This window comes from Elephantulus edwardii, unplaced genomic scaffold (assembly GCF_000299155.1).
Source record: "Elephantulus edwardii isolate Elephantulus edwardi_28Jun2011 unplaced genomic scaffold, EleEdw1.0 scaffold00050, whole genome shotgun sequence".
NCBI classification, from domain to species: Eukaryota; Metazoa; Chordata; class Mammalia; order Macroscelidea; family Macroscelididae; genus Elephantulus; species Elephantulus edwardii.
The window spans coordinates 18,487,465-18,502,409 of record NW_006399800.1 but is presented as its reverse complement, the minus strand read 5'-3'; the positions used below and the strand labels follow the sequence as shown (position 1 = coordinate 18,502,409).

The 14,945-nt window shown below is 37.6% G+C and overlaps 1 protein-coding gene across 1 annotated transcript in view; it reads left to right on the top strand.

Annotated features, from left to right (window-relative positions):
* Positions 1-14,945, top strand: part of MAN2A1 (mannosidase, alpha, class 2A, member 1) — a 308,450-nt gene that overhangs the window by 90,103 nt on the left and 203,402 nt on the right. The window lies entirely within an intron of this gene.

The window sequence follows — 14,945 nt, the reverse complement described above, 5'->3', positions numbered from 1 at the left end:
CATGTTCCTTTTGGAAAATTTGCTGTTAGGGATCTCTCCAAAGTGCTTAAAATAAGGATGTCAGTTTAAAGCTAAGATTTGCCTAATCCAAGCCATGATCTTTTCAGTTACTCCTTAAACACGTAACAGTTGGACAGTGAATAAAGATGATAGAAGATGTTTTTGAATTGTGATGTTTGAGAAGAGTACTGAAAATCCTGGATATTCTGAAGACTCTGGGTAAGATGGATTGACTCAGTAACTGAGGCAATGGGATTAGGTGTATTGGAGTCAAGACTGGCTCATGATACAGCAGGGTTCAGAACTACTGTACATAGGTTCACTATGAGTTGTGGGTGACTTGATGGCATGTAACGACAACAACACCTGAATATCCCATTGACTGCCAAAGGAATTAACAAGTATGTCTCAACAGAAGTACGACCAGGGTGGTCCTTAGAGGCAGTAATGGTGAAACGTCTCACATACTTTGAGAATATCTTCAGGAGAAGCCAGTCCTTAAAGAAGGATATTATGCCGGGAAAGGTGAAGGGTCAGGGTTTCAGCATGATGGATTGACAATGCCGCTGCAACAGTGGACGCAAGCATGTCGGAGATGATGATGGTGCAAGATGGGGAAGGGTCAGATATGATGGTCATAGGGTCAGTTTCAGGTCTACTTGACTTGATGGCACCTAACAAGAGCAATATTTATCTCATGTATACTGACAGAAGCCACAGAAGTCTTGGTTGCTCTGTTCGTTGGTACTTTCCATCATCAGGGAGGATTTGTTTGCAGTATTCACACTGGCCACTTCATTTTTCTTGAAATTCTTTTCTGTTTGGCTTCATAACCCTGTTCTCTTTCCCTCTTTGTTCTGTTTCTGCATTATTGAACTTTCCTTTTTCATCACCACTTCTCGTTTCCTCCACTGCTCACATCAGAATTGCTTGAGTTTCCAGTGGAGAGAACACCCTGTGGCCCTCTGTCATTTGACATGCTTGTCCAAACTCTTACTTCAATTCTTGAGCAATTTGAACTACTTCTTAATCTGAAACGCCAACCTAGATTTCTCTCCCCCACCTTGTCAGTAACTGATAGTTAGAGCTAATATTTATTGGATCCTTTGTTTTAAAGGTACTTTTAAAAATTCACATTATTTTTTTATATTTTAATGGAAGTTTATTAAGAATTTGGATTTCCATTCATTCATTGTTGCACATGTTCCTACCTGTCCTCCCTCCCCCAATTCACTTTTTTCTTTGGAAAATATGCCACTATTATAGAACAGGACTGGTATGGGGATTTGGGAGGAGACTAAGAAAAGAGGGGGTAAATAATGTAAAGTGTCACTGACACAGATGAGGGAGACATCTATATGAAAGAAATATGTTGTTGTTGTTATGTGTCATTGAGTCTTGTTGTTATGTGTCCTTGAGTCACTTGCGACTCATAGCAATCCTATGCACAACAGCTTGAAACTCTGCTTTGTCCTGTGCCAATCTCATTGTCTCCGACACACTCATCCCGATTGCCCCAGTCACCGAATCAATCCATGTCCCAGAGGGCCTTCCCCTCCTGCGCCTGCCCTCCGCCCTCCCAAGCATGATGTCCTTCTGCAAGGACCGGTCCCTCCTTAGAACATGACCAAAGTATGTCAGACGAAGTCTCAGAATCCTTGCCTCTAAGGAGCATCCCGGTTTAACACTCTCTAGGGTGAATCTGTTTTCTTAGCAATCCATGGTACCCTTAGCACTCTTCTCCAACACCAAAGCTCAAAAGCATCAATTCTCCTTCTATCCTCCCTGGTCATTGTCCAGCTCTCTGACACATAACAAGGGATTGCTAAGACCATGGTCTGTATCAGACACACCTTAGTCTCCAAATGCACACCGTTGCTCTTCAGTACTTTAGCGAGATCCCTAACAGCAGACTTTCCCATCGCAATACATCATTTAATTTCCTGGCTGCTTTTGCCAAGAGTGTTGATTGTGGAGCCAAGCAGACTAAAGCTGTGAACAATCTCAATCTCTTCACCATCCATCCCGATGCTGCCAATTGGTCCAGTAGTGAGAATCTTTGTCTTCTTGACATTGAGCCTCAATCCATATTGAAGGCTGCAGTCCTTGACTCTCAGCAGCAAGCACTTCAGGTCCTCTTCAGTTTCAGCAAGCGGGGTTGTGTCATCTGCATAACACATATTGTTGATAGATCTTCCACCAATTCTAATGCCGCATTTCTCCTCATAGATCCCAGCCTTCTTGATGATCCATCCCTGGTGTATGCCCTTCCCAATTTTGAACCGTGCAGTGTTTCCTTGTTCTGTTCTGATGACTGCATCTTGGTTCAAGTATAAGTTTCACATTAGCATGATCAAGTATTCTGGGATTCCCGTTCTTCTCAGAGTCAGCCACAGTTTGTTATGGTCCACACAGTCAAACGCCTTTGCATAATCAATGAAACACAGACATTCCTCTGGTACTCCCTGCTTTCAGCCAAAATCCATCTAACATCAGCTACAATATCCATAGTACCACAACCCCTTCTAAACCCAGCCTGGACTTCTGGTAGTTCTCTGCTGATGTGCTGTTCCATTCATTTTTTAATAATCTTGAGCAGAATCTTGCTTGCATGTGAAATCAATGATATTGTTCTATAGTTTCCAGTGCTGTTAGGTCACCCTTCTTTGGAATGGGAACAAATAAAGATCTCTTCCAGTCAGTTAGCCAAGTGGTTGTTCTCCAGATTTCTTGGCACAACTTGGTGAGCATATCCAGGGGTAGCATTTGTTAGATGAAATACCTCAATTGGTATACCATCTATTCCTGGGGCCTTATTTTTTGCTATTTCCTTCAAAACTGCTTGAACTTCTTCCTTCATCACCATAGGCTCTTGCTCATATGCTTCATTAAATTCTTCTTTGTCTGCTAATTCCTTCCGATACAATGACTCAGTATATTCTTTCCATCTTCTTTTGATACTTCTGGGTCGTTTACTACTCTGCCAAAAGCATCCTTGATTATAGCAACTCCAGGTTTGAATTTGTTCTTCAGTTCCTTGAGCTTAAGAAATACTGAGCGAGTTCGACCCTTTTGGTTTTCTGACTCCAGCTCCTTGCACATTTCACTGTAATATTTTACTTTGTCATCCTGCCCTGCCTTTTGAAATCTTCTGTTTAGCTCTTTCGTATCTTGAATTCTTCGTTGTGCTTTGGCTTCTCTGCGTTCCAGTGCAATCTTTAGAGTTTCTTTTGTCATCCCTTTTGGTCTTTTCTTCCTCTTCTGTCTTTGCAGTGAATGTTTGCACTCTTTATGGATGATACCCTTGATATCCTCCCACAGCTCATCTGGTCTTAACTCATTTGTGTTCAAGGCCTCAAACCTGTTCTTGAGATGGTTCTGAAATTCAGGTGGATAGGCTCAAAGTTATATTTTGGTTCCCATCTGTTTGGCTTAATTTTCCACAGCTTCACCTTGAACTTGAATATGAGAAGTTGTTGGTCTGTTCCACAGTCGGCTCCAGGCCTAGTTTTCACAGCTGATATTGAACTTCTCCAGTGGTTCCTTCCACAGATGTAATCTATCTGATTCCTATGCATACCATCAGGTGAGATCCATGTGTATAACCTGTGTTTATGTCTCTTAAAAAATGTGTTTGCAATGAACAAGTCATTGTGCAAAATTCAATCATTCCGTCTGCAGCTCCATTTCTGTCTCTGAGTCCATGTTTTCCGACTACTGATTCTTCTTCTCTGTTCCCAACATTTTCATTCTAGTCACCCATTATTATCAATGCATCTTGATTACATGTTCGATCTATCTCCGACTGTAAATTTGGTAGAAATCGTATATTTCCTCTTCTTCGGCTCTGGTTCTTGGTGCATGTATCTGAATGATAGTGGTATTCACTGAACCTCCTTATATGCGTATGATTAGGTATTATTGACCTGACAAGAGTCAAGAATAAGAGCTGCATAGTAAAATGGACTGAGAAGTAGAGAGTGGGGGGACTGTATAACAGTGAAAGTTAAGGATATTTTAAGCACTATATTCAGTCAATTATTAGTATTTCTGTGAGTTAAGAGCCTTTATTATAGTTTTTAATGCATGAGGAACTGAGGCAGAGGTATTGGTGAGCTTGTCCATGGTCACTCAATTTTCTAGTGTGGAGTCTGGACCAGAATCAGGCAGTCTTGCTGTAAAACCTGTTTTCTTCTTACAGCTGTGGTACTGGCCTTTCAGGCTTTTTGTTTCATATATAGTCAGTCTACACTTTGTCAGTTCTGCCTTTTTCTTAGCTATTGAGTCTGACTCTAATACTCGTTCCTGTTCCTATTGATATGTTCTGTTATGAAAATCTCCAGCTGATCTTCCTGTTTCTAGTTTTTCCATGCTGAGTTGTCCACCATTTCACAGGAGGGATGTGTTCTCAGTAAGTGAATCTGATAATGTGGCTTCTTCTGGCACATACTGACTCTTCCCTTGCATATTCACCTTTATCTCTAATCTCTTTCTGCTGCAAACCCCATTTTTAGTCACATGAGCCATGTGGGTGCCTGAAGACATTTACAATTTCTGATTCTTAGGAACTTGTCCATTAGTCACCTTGGATACTGTTTTCCTCTTGTGCACTACAATATTGAGATGAAATATTAATTCTTTTCAACAGTCAGCCCTTATCTACTCCACTCTTCATCCCTCCAGAATTTGTTGTGTATGGGCTCTAGGCATATTGGAGATGAGAGAGCAAGATCAACTTGGTTTTGCTCCAAGTAGAACAAGCAAGATGTGTAACAGTTAAGTGTTTTCTTCCCATAGTGAAGGGATGGGGTCTGGAAATGCTTTTTGAAACCAGTGGTATTCAAGTTGAAACATGAAGGAAACTTCCCATCATCTAATTAATAACTGGGTGGCAGAGGGAAGAGAAAGTATTCCAGGTTATTAAACGAGAATTGTGATTTATGGTTTGGCAAGTTTAGCAAGAAGATGACATTCAAATACTTCAAAGAAAATTTATTATGGCTGAAACACTGTGTGGAGGGTACACGTGTGTGTGCTCGGTAATATGATCAGGGAGTTAGGACTTAAAGCTACAACTGAAATCTAGGAAGATCTGGTGGCATAGTCCCTAGGGAATTGCCCCACTAACTCAGTGGCTTATAGGATTCACCGGTGGCTCTGTGGTCTGAAGTTGACCAGTCTCCTTTCTTGTCATTTACTGCCTTGCAAACTTAGTCAAGAGCTCAGCGGTGAACTGGTCTGATTCTTTGTTAATGAGTTTGTGTGGTTTCTTTTGCTTTTTTTTTTTTAAGACTGAAATTTAGAATGGCTAAAAGGAAAATTGCTAATATCAAATGTTGGTGAGAATCTGTACCAACTCTCTTATGTTACTGGTGGGAATGTAAAATGGTGCAGTTACTCTCTGCAAACCACAAACATATTTCATTTTATTTGGGTCCATAATCTTATGTTCATGGAAGCAGCAATCAAGAAAGCAAAGGACGCATTGTGCTGGGAAAATTGGCTGGAAAAAAAATGTAAAAAAAATAAAGATGTCTTCTTGAGAACTTAGGATGTGCCTGACTCAAGCCATGATATTTTTAATTGCTGCATGTGTATGTAAAAGATGAATAAGGAAGAGTGAAGAAGAATCAGTGCCTTTTCATTGTGGTTTTGGCTAAGAATATTGAATATGCTGTGGATTGTGGAAGAATCAACAAATCTCTCTTGAATGAAGTACAACCAGATTGTTGCTTAAATTGGAGAATGGTGAGACTTCACTCAGTGTACTTTGGGAATGTTATGAGGGACCAATTCTTGAAGGACATTATGCCTAGTGAAGTCTAGGGTCAGTAACAAAGAGGAAGACCTTCAGAAAGATGGATAACATGACTGTAACTATGGGCTTTAGCATGGCATAGAACCAGACAGTATTTCATTCTGTTATACATGAGTTGCTATGAGTCACAATGGACTTGGTGGCACCTAACAACAACACAACATATTTGTAAAAATCTATTACGTTAAATAAGAGATCTCATTAAACTGAACATATTCATTCATATTTCTCTCTCTCTCTCTCTCTCTCTCTCTCTCTCTCTCTCTCTCTCTCTCTATATATATATATATATATATATAAATTATGTTTCAATGTAGGAAAAATAACTTACGTAAAAAGAAATATAATACAACTCTAAACTTAAATATTTCTTTTACCCATTGACATGGAAATATGTTCATAGTCTTTGTTTTTAGAATTTATTTTATTGAGTATTATTGAATTTGGAAAAATAAAGAAATTATGCATTATTTACTATTCAATGAAATATTTATGATCTCTCTCTCTGCCTGTCTTTTTCTTTCATTGCTGTCAAGATAGAACTGATTCATAGCAAACCATTCAGTGGGTTTTCTGAGATGGTAAATACTGGCTAGTCTCTTTCTTTGTGGGGAAACTGGTTGATCTGGTCTGCCTCCCTTTGGGTTGATAGTACAACTCTTTGTCTATAGGACACTAGAATTCCACTTTGAGCATATCCATTATTTACTCACTACCATTAATCAGTTCTGACTCCCTAACTCATAATAACCCTCCAGTGGACTTTTGAAGTGGTAAATTTTTAAGGGAGGAAACCATCGCTCCTTCTCTTTCAGAGCTCCTGGTGGATACAAATTGCTGACCTTAGAGTTATGAAGCAGCCTGATACTTTGCTCACTATACTCCTAAATGATCTTTCCTGCTTACTAACTTTGTTCAAACTTTGAACTTTACCATATATAATGTTAAATTATTTTTTAAAAAATTAACGTGAATTATTTAAAAATTATGACTTTTGTGGAATTTTGTTAATACTTAGAAAAAAGTATTTAGGCTTAGAAAGCAATTTTAAAAAATATTTTATACTGGTTTACATATTTTTATATTTGTTTTGATTATAAGATTGAATAGAGAAAGGGAACAAAATGAAAGATAAGAGGATCCTCCACTTCTTGTAATAGTATAGTGCTTCTTGTCTGTTCTTCTCATAGAATAGTTGCTGTGACGGCTTCTTATTTTCCTGTGTGTTTTATGTATGTGAAGGAAAAGATAAACTCTCCATGTGCATAGACACATGTATGTGGACATGACTTTATATGCATAGACACATGGTTGTGGACGTGGACACAGGTAATATATGAGTGATGGAGTGGCATGCACAATGTGCTGTGCCATGCTTTTTACCTGTCAGTGTGGTGGTGCTCTTTTCTGTATTTAAGGTCTACATGAGAGTCTATTTTATGGATTGGCCTTCAACGATTTCACTAATCCCATTGGATGCTTTTGTTCTAGTTGAATTTTAACGCATCTTTAGTGTATAGAATGCTTTGATTTTTCTTAACACGTTCACATCTTTTCTGACTTATTTTGAATGATTATGGATATATGCAGTTCTAAACCTGATAATTCCTGCCAGCTATATGTGAGAATACTTAACTTCCACACATCGTTGACATCATAGTGTGTTATCCAGCTTTTTGATCTTTTCTAATCTGATAGGTGAAAAAGCGGCATCTCATTTAAGTTTTAATTTGCATTCTCTTATGGATGAGTTTAACTTTCTTTTCACGTTGTTAGGAATTTATTCCTTGTGAGATGTCTGCCTTAATCTTTTCTATTTTTTTGAGGGTTTACGGCATCCTTTTCTTACATTTTAAACTTTATAACAACATGGAGTGTTAACTGGAGAATGGCATAGAAATTATTCCTTTGCTTATTGAGTTAACAATATAATGAATGAAAACAATACAACATATATCTGAATATATAATTAAAATTATGTGATAAATGATAGGAAAGAAAAAACTTGATTTTAGTATTGATTTTGGTCAAATCTGAAGAGTGAGGCAAGTATTGGGAGAGGAAATATCCCACACAGAAAAAACATAGGTAATAATTTGAAAGAAGCCAGATATGGGAATAAAGCAAGGACAAAATAATGAAAGATAAATAATTTGCCATCACTTCCTCATAGACTAAATCTTTTAAAATGAGTGTTAATAATATTACAAAGTATGGAGTGTATAGAGTGAATTTTTCCAGTTAACAAGAGTGGTTTTTAAATAAATCTTATTTTCACCCTTTTATTAGAGTATTTTCCACAAAAGGTACTATGAATCAGATAATCTGATAAATGAATGTCTGTAGTCTTCATTGATTCATTTGGAACCTCCTGCCCTTTTAAATTTTCCATTTAGCTGATTTTTTATTTAAGAATTGATTCTTGTACATCATCTTATCTTATTTCATATTTTCCCAGATGTATGATTACAAATTTAACTGGGTTTTGCATGTGAAATGAAGTTTTGATTCTTTGAAGCTCCCTAAAAGATACATTGTTTGCTACTAAGTTGTCTTTAACAATTTTCACATTAAGGGGGGAAAAGCTCTAAGTGTATCCTTCCATGTGTAACCAAGTTCCAAATGTGTGATGGATCTCTATAGAGAGTAGCTGTGATAGAGAAAATGATATGCAGTTTTCCTGCTTTGTAGAAAATTCTTAAGTGTAAATTTTGTGTCTTAGTCAAAGTGAGCTGTGACAGATATGCTCAGCTTAATTTAGATCAGTTATTTTCTTACTTTTTTGTGCCAAATTTCCTAGTATGTTAAAATAGTAGAAACATGGAATTACATGATGTCTTTTAGATTTTGTCTTTTAAGACAAGTTGGCTCATCATTTAAAAAGTGAAACAAGAGAGTTGTTAATTTTCAAAGTCAGTACCTTTTGTCCTAATTTCTAGGAAAGACATCTTATTTTCTTTATATTTCTTCCCTGTATATTTTCACAATAGAAATGATAGTGGATATCTTACATGCCTTTATAATAGGTGTTTGTCACTGGATCTTATGTTTATTAGAGAAACCATCAAACATATTTGCAAGCAAGTTGTCTAGAAACCAACATAAATTTTTTTGGGGGGAGCGGGGAGAAATCAAGTAATAAATGCTGTGGAGTGGATACATAAAAAAAAATAAATTCTCATGTCTGTGACTGAAAACTGAGGCTTGTTGAACTCTATATAAATACAGATATTTGGAAGCACTTGCACCTATATTGATTAAATATTTTTCTGTTTATATGATTATTTCATCTTTTATTTGATCCTCTTCAAAGTTGTGAGAGCATAGTTTCAATATTTAAAAGTTTCTTTTTTGTCTTTTCACTAACTTTTCACTACTTTTAAGCATAGTAAGTTCCTTTTAATACAGCTATTAAGGGAATATTTCCTAATATGTCCTTTCTCTGAGAAGAAGTATGTATCACTGAATAATAATGATGCTTGCCATGCTTCTCAGTAATTTAAGTTTGTTGGCAGTGCTCTGGACTGTTTATGACAATTATTCTTGCATAAAAATTTGAGAACTCTTATATCAAACCAAAGCCTCCTGCCTCTTAAAGCCTTCTAGTTTACAGTCTGATTTTGCCATTTTTTCTGTATTTCTAAAAGAGTGAAAGAAAAGGAAAAACTAGTTGTTTAATGAAATTCAGGCACTCCTTGACCAAATTGTTCTATGTCCAGTCATTGCCATGCTACTTGTGTGATTACTTTGCATTCTTTATTCCCCCCCCACCCCATCAAGTATTGGTTGGTTGTTCTGCCCAATTGGAGAACTATGCTAAAGAATTTATCTTCCTGGCTTTTTGTTATGACAATATTAATGCCCAGTGTAGCCTACTAATATAAATGTACTAAAGCAAAACATTAGCTAATGCAACAGTTTTACATGTATAATTCCATGACATTGCTTATACTTATCATATTAGGAAACCATAGCCACTATCCTTTACCATATGAACATAAACTCATTATCCCATGAATAATTTTTCTCCTTCTCATCCCGTAATCAGTAATAAACTTTGTTTTCTACACATTTTGCATACTTTATGTAAGTGGAAATCATACAATATTTGTCCTTATGTGACTCACTTATTTCAATTGGCATTCATTGAGATTCATATTTGAGATCCATATTCTAGCATGTATCAGGATTTCATTTCTTGTTATGGCTGACTAATATGTCATTACGTGTATAGACCACATTTTGTTTAACCATTTATGATTGACAGGCATCTAGGTTATTACTAGTGTCTAGCTTTTATGAATAGCTTTGTAGTGAACAATAGTTAACATATTTATCATTGTCTTCCTATCTTCAAGTCCCCTGGATTGATCTCTCTTTCTCTCCCTTCTCCCTCTCCCTTTTTCTCTCTCTCTCCTTCTCCCTCCCTCTCAACACAGTTTTTGGCTTATAAAGAAGTTTTATGTTTATCTTTTCAGAGAACTGATAAACTGTAATTGACAGCATCTGTACCATTTTGTGTTTCTACCAGTGCAATGAAATACATGTCCAATTCCATCTTAATCTCACCAATTCATACTCTTTTCTGAGCTTTTAATTTAACCATTCTTGTGGGGTGAGATGCCATTTTTTTTAAAAAAGCCTTTGTATATAGGCTGTTTTTAAAAAAGAATTAGTCACTTGGCTTTCATAATACAATATTGTGACTTTCTTATGTTCTTGTCTTCAAGCACTCTGAAGCTTTTTCAAAAGAAACCTTGATAATCCATTCTTCTCCCACTAATGATTGTTACTGTAATACACCTACTGTTTCCTTATTCACTATTCTCTTATTTGACATTTAACATTTATTATGTAGTAGAAAAATCTACTACTGACTATTTGGCACATTGAAGCCATATTTCTGGCATAATGAATACTGAGATATGAGGCAAAAAAATGCTGGCTGTGAGGATTGTTTGTCAGCTTGACTGGGCTGTAGTTCTTAGTCACCTGCTTTAATTATGTCATGATAAAATTTGGCAGTTCTTGGCAATATGTGTGGCCATTGTCCCATCACATAATGCTGATTTTTGCATAGTGACCTTGTCTTTTGGTAGCTAATCATGTTGGTAAGTGAAAAGTGCATGTATACATATTTTTCAAAAATGTATTTTCTTAACATTCTATTCAGATTCCTTGATACATTTCAAAGTCACACATCATTTCAGTAAGGATAGCTCTTTAACCTTTTGCCAATTGGAAGGAATTTCCATCCATTAGTCATTTCTAGAAAATTTTACTTTATGTTCTTAAGTTTATTCACTTCATCTTTCTCTTACCATCTTATATCATCTCTGTTCTTAAATTTTATTTCTGCCTATTCATTGGCTTATTTTTTAGTTGTTTGCTTTAAACATTTAGTGTCTTGTATTATTTTCCTTAGTTTCCCACATCTTCATTTTTATATCTGACTTTTTTTTTCCTAAATTTGTTCTGGATGTTCTGTCATCATCTCACTATGAAATATCATAAAGTCTGTCTGAGTTCATTATTAACTATGGCAAAGTGTTTTTTCTTCTGACCTCTGCAGTTGGTGTATTAATTATTGTTCCATTACCAACCAAACCAAATCCATGGCTATTGAGTCAATTCTGGTGGCATTGTGGATGAAATATTGTGATACTTACTGAACAGTCAGTCAGTAGTTGGGATCCCTCTGCAAGGGAAATATGATATAATCTGTTTCCATAAAAATTTACAGCTTTGGAGACACGGTGGGGTAGTTCCTCTCTATAAGATCACTGTGAGATGACTCCGTTCACCTACTGAACTCACTGACATTGGTCTGATTCCAGCTCATAGTGATCCTTCATTAGATTTTTGAGTTTGTAAATCTTTATGGGAGGAGGCTGCTTGTCTTTTCTCTTGTGGAGCACCTGGTGGATTCTAATCACCAAGCTTTCGATTGACATCCTTTATACACCACATTTATCAGTGCTCCTAACTTAGATACCTGGATTTAAAGTCTCGCATCAGTATGGATGGTGAAGAGATTGAGATTTTTCACAGTTTCAGTTTGCTTGGCTCCACGGTCAACACTCTTGGCACCAGCAGCCAGGAAATCAAAAAACGTATTGCAATGGGAAAGTCTGCTGTTAGGGACCTCTCTAAAGCACTCAAGAGGAACGGTGTCTCTCTGGAGAAGAAGGTGCGCCTGATACAGGCCATGGTCTTTGCAGTCACTTGTTATGCATTAGAGAGTTGGACAATGACTAGGGAGGACAGAAGGAGAATTGATGCCTTTGAGCTGTGGTGCTGGAGAAGAGTATTGAATGTACCATGGAAAAGAAAACAAACAGATTCATCCTGGAGATGAATAGGATGGATAGATGGAGAGGGTTAAACCAAGCTATTCCTTGGAGGCAAGGATTTGGGGCTTCGTCTGACATACTTTGGACATGTTGCAAGGAGGGATGGATCCTTGGAGAGGGACATCATGCTTGGGAGGGTCGAAGGATGGTGCAGGAGGGGAAGGCCCTCTATGCGGTGGATTGATTCAGTGACTGGGGTAATCGGGATGGGTATGTCAGAGACAGTGTGATTGGCACAGGATAGAGCAGGGTTTAGGGCTGTTGTACATAGGGCCGCTATGAGTCACAAATGACTCGACGGCATATAAAAACAACAGCAACAACAACAACAACAACAACAACAAGGCTTTTTGGTTTAGCCCCTTCTTCTATTCTCCAGCCATATCATAACCCACAATAATACTTTTCAGTAAATATCTATTCTCTTTTCTATATTTTCCTACCAATACTATAGATCATACCATTTTAGACATAAATTACTGAAATATGTTTTCACTGGCACTTCCTTATCAAGTTTATTTTTCATATGACCATGGGCTTCATCTATTATAAAACCTTACGGAAATTCTAATTTTAAACTGAGAATCTCATTCATTCATTTATCATTCAGTTAACATATATTTGAATGCTAAACTAACTTATCAATGTTGGTGATGTAAAAGTGAGTAAGACAGTGTATCCTAGTCTCTCATGTTTGGAGCTTACATTGTAAAGTTGATGAGAGGGCAAAAAGAGAAACAGTATTTGGAAATGAATAAGGAAATCATGATAAGTGCTATGGCTTGAGCCTGTGATGATGAAGGAAGACGTTCAAGCTGCTCTGAAAGAATTGGCAAAAAACAGGGCCCTAGGACTTGATTGTATAACAACAAACAGAGGCTGCCCTAGATGTACTCACTAAATTGTGCCAAGAAATCTGGAGAGGAAAACCACCTGGCCAACTGACTGGAAGAGATCTATATTTGTTCCCATTCCAAAGAAAGGTGATCCTTTCTGTGGAAATTATTGAACAATATCATTAATATCATTAATACCACATGCAGACAAGATTCTGCTGAAGATTATAAAAAAATGACAGGAACAGCACATCAACAGAGAACTGCTAGAAGTGCAGACTGCATTCAGAAGAGGCTGCGGTACTAGTGATATTGTGGCTAATGTTAGATGGATCTTGGCTGAAAGAAGAGAGTACCAATTGACTTTGCAAAGGTTTTTGACTGTGTGGACCACAATAAACTCTGGCTGACTCTGAGAATAATGGAAATCCCAGAGTATTTGATTGTCCTTATGTGAAACCTATACTTGGACTAGGAAGCAGTCATCAGAATGGAGCAATGAAATACTACATAGTTCAGAATTGGGAAGGATGTATGCCAGGGGTCCTGTCTCCATACCTTTTCAGTCTATTGGCAGAACAGATTATCCAGGAGGCTGGGCTCTGTGAGGAGAAATGTGGCATCAGGATTGGAGGTAGACTTATCAACAATCTGCATTATGCAGATGATATAACCCTGCTTGCTGAAACTGAGGAGGACCTGAAGCTCTTTCTTCAGAAGTTCTTAGGAGTGCAGCCTTCACTATGAATTGAAACTCAATATCAAGAAAACAAAAAGTCTCACCATTGGACCAATTGGTAGCATTACAATAGATGGTGAAGAAACTGAGATTATAAACAGCTTTACCTTGCTTGACTCCATGATCAATACTCTTGGCACCAGCAGCCAGGAAATTAAGACTTTGCATTGGTAAAGTCAGCTATTGGAGACCTCTTCAATGTACTGAAGAGCAGTGATGTTAGTCTGGAGACTAGGGTGTGCCTAATATAGGCCATGGTCTTTGAAATCATTTGCTATGCATTAGAGAGGTGAACAATGGCTAGGGATGACAGAAGGAGAATTTATGCCTTTGAGCTGTGGTGTTGGAATATTGAATATACCGTGGACTGCAACGAAAATGAACAGGTTTGTCCTGAAGTGGATTAAGTCAGACTGCTCTTTGGAGGCAAGGATTCTGGAGCTTCATCTGACATACTTTGGACATGTTGCAAAGAGAACCCAGATCTTGGAGAGGAACATCATGCTTGGGAGGGTGGATACACAGCGCAGGAGAGGAAGACCCTTGATGAAATGGATTGATTCAGTGACTGGGATAGGGGGGTAGGAGTACCAGAGACAATAGGATTACACAGGATAGAGCAGGGTTTAGGGCTGTTATGTATGGGCTAGCTATGATTTGCATGCAACTTGATGGCACATAACAACAGTCAGAGACCCTGATTTGTGTATGCTATATTTTAGCTGAGTTCTGAGAACAGCTGAGACCAGCTGGGTTGGGGAAAATAGAGGAGAAGAAATAAATAAGAAGTTACTAGAAAACATTTCAGTGAGTGGCAGACTCCCCATGCCCCACCAAGTTCAGTAGTTGTTGTTGTTTGGTACTACTGAGTTGATTATGACACACATAGAGACCCTGTGAACAACAGATTTGAACTGTATTGCAGAAGGTGCAGATGATGCAACATAGGGGTGGCCAAATCTCAGTTTTATTGGCTTCTTAAGGGGGAACTGTCCCCATTAATAATATTCAAAACAGCAAACAGCTCCTAGGTCAGACAGGCCATGCTCCTGGCACCTATATCCACCAATCATTAGGTTCGATACTCACTGTTGACCCACAGACTTTACTCACAGTTGTCGTACTAAAAGTTGGCTTTCTTAGGAAAATAATTTGTAGAGTGAGGGAGGCAAAGGATATCACTAAAAGCAAATTCAAGT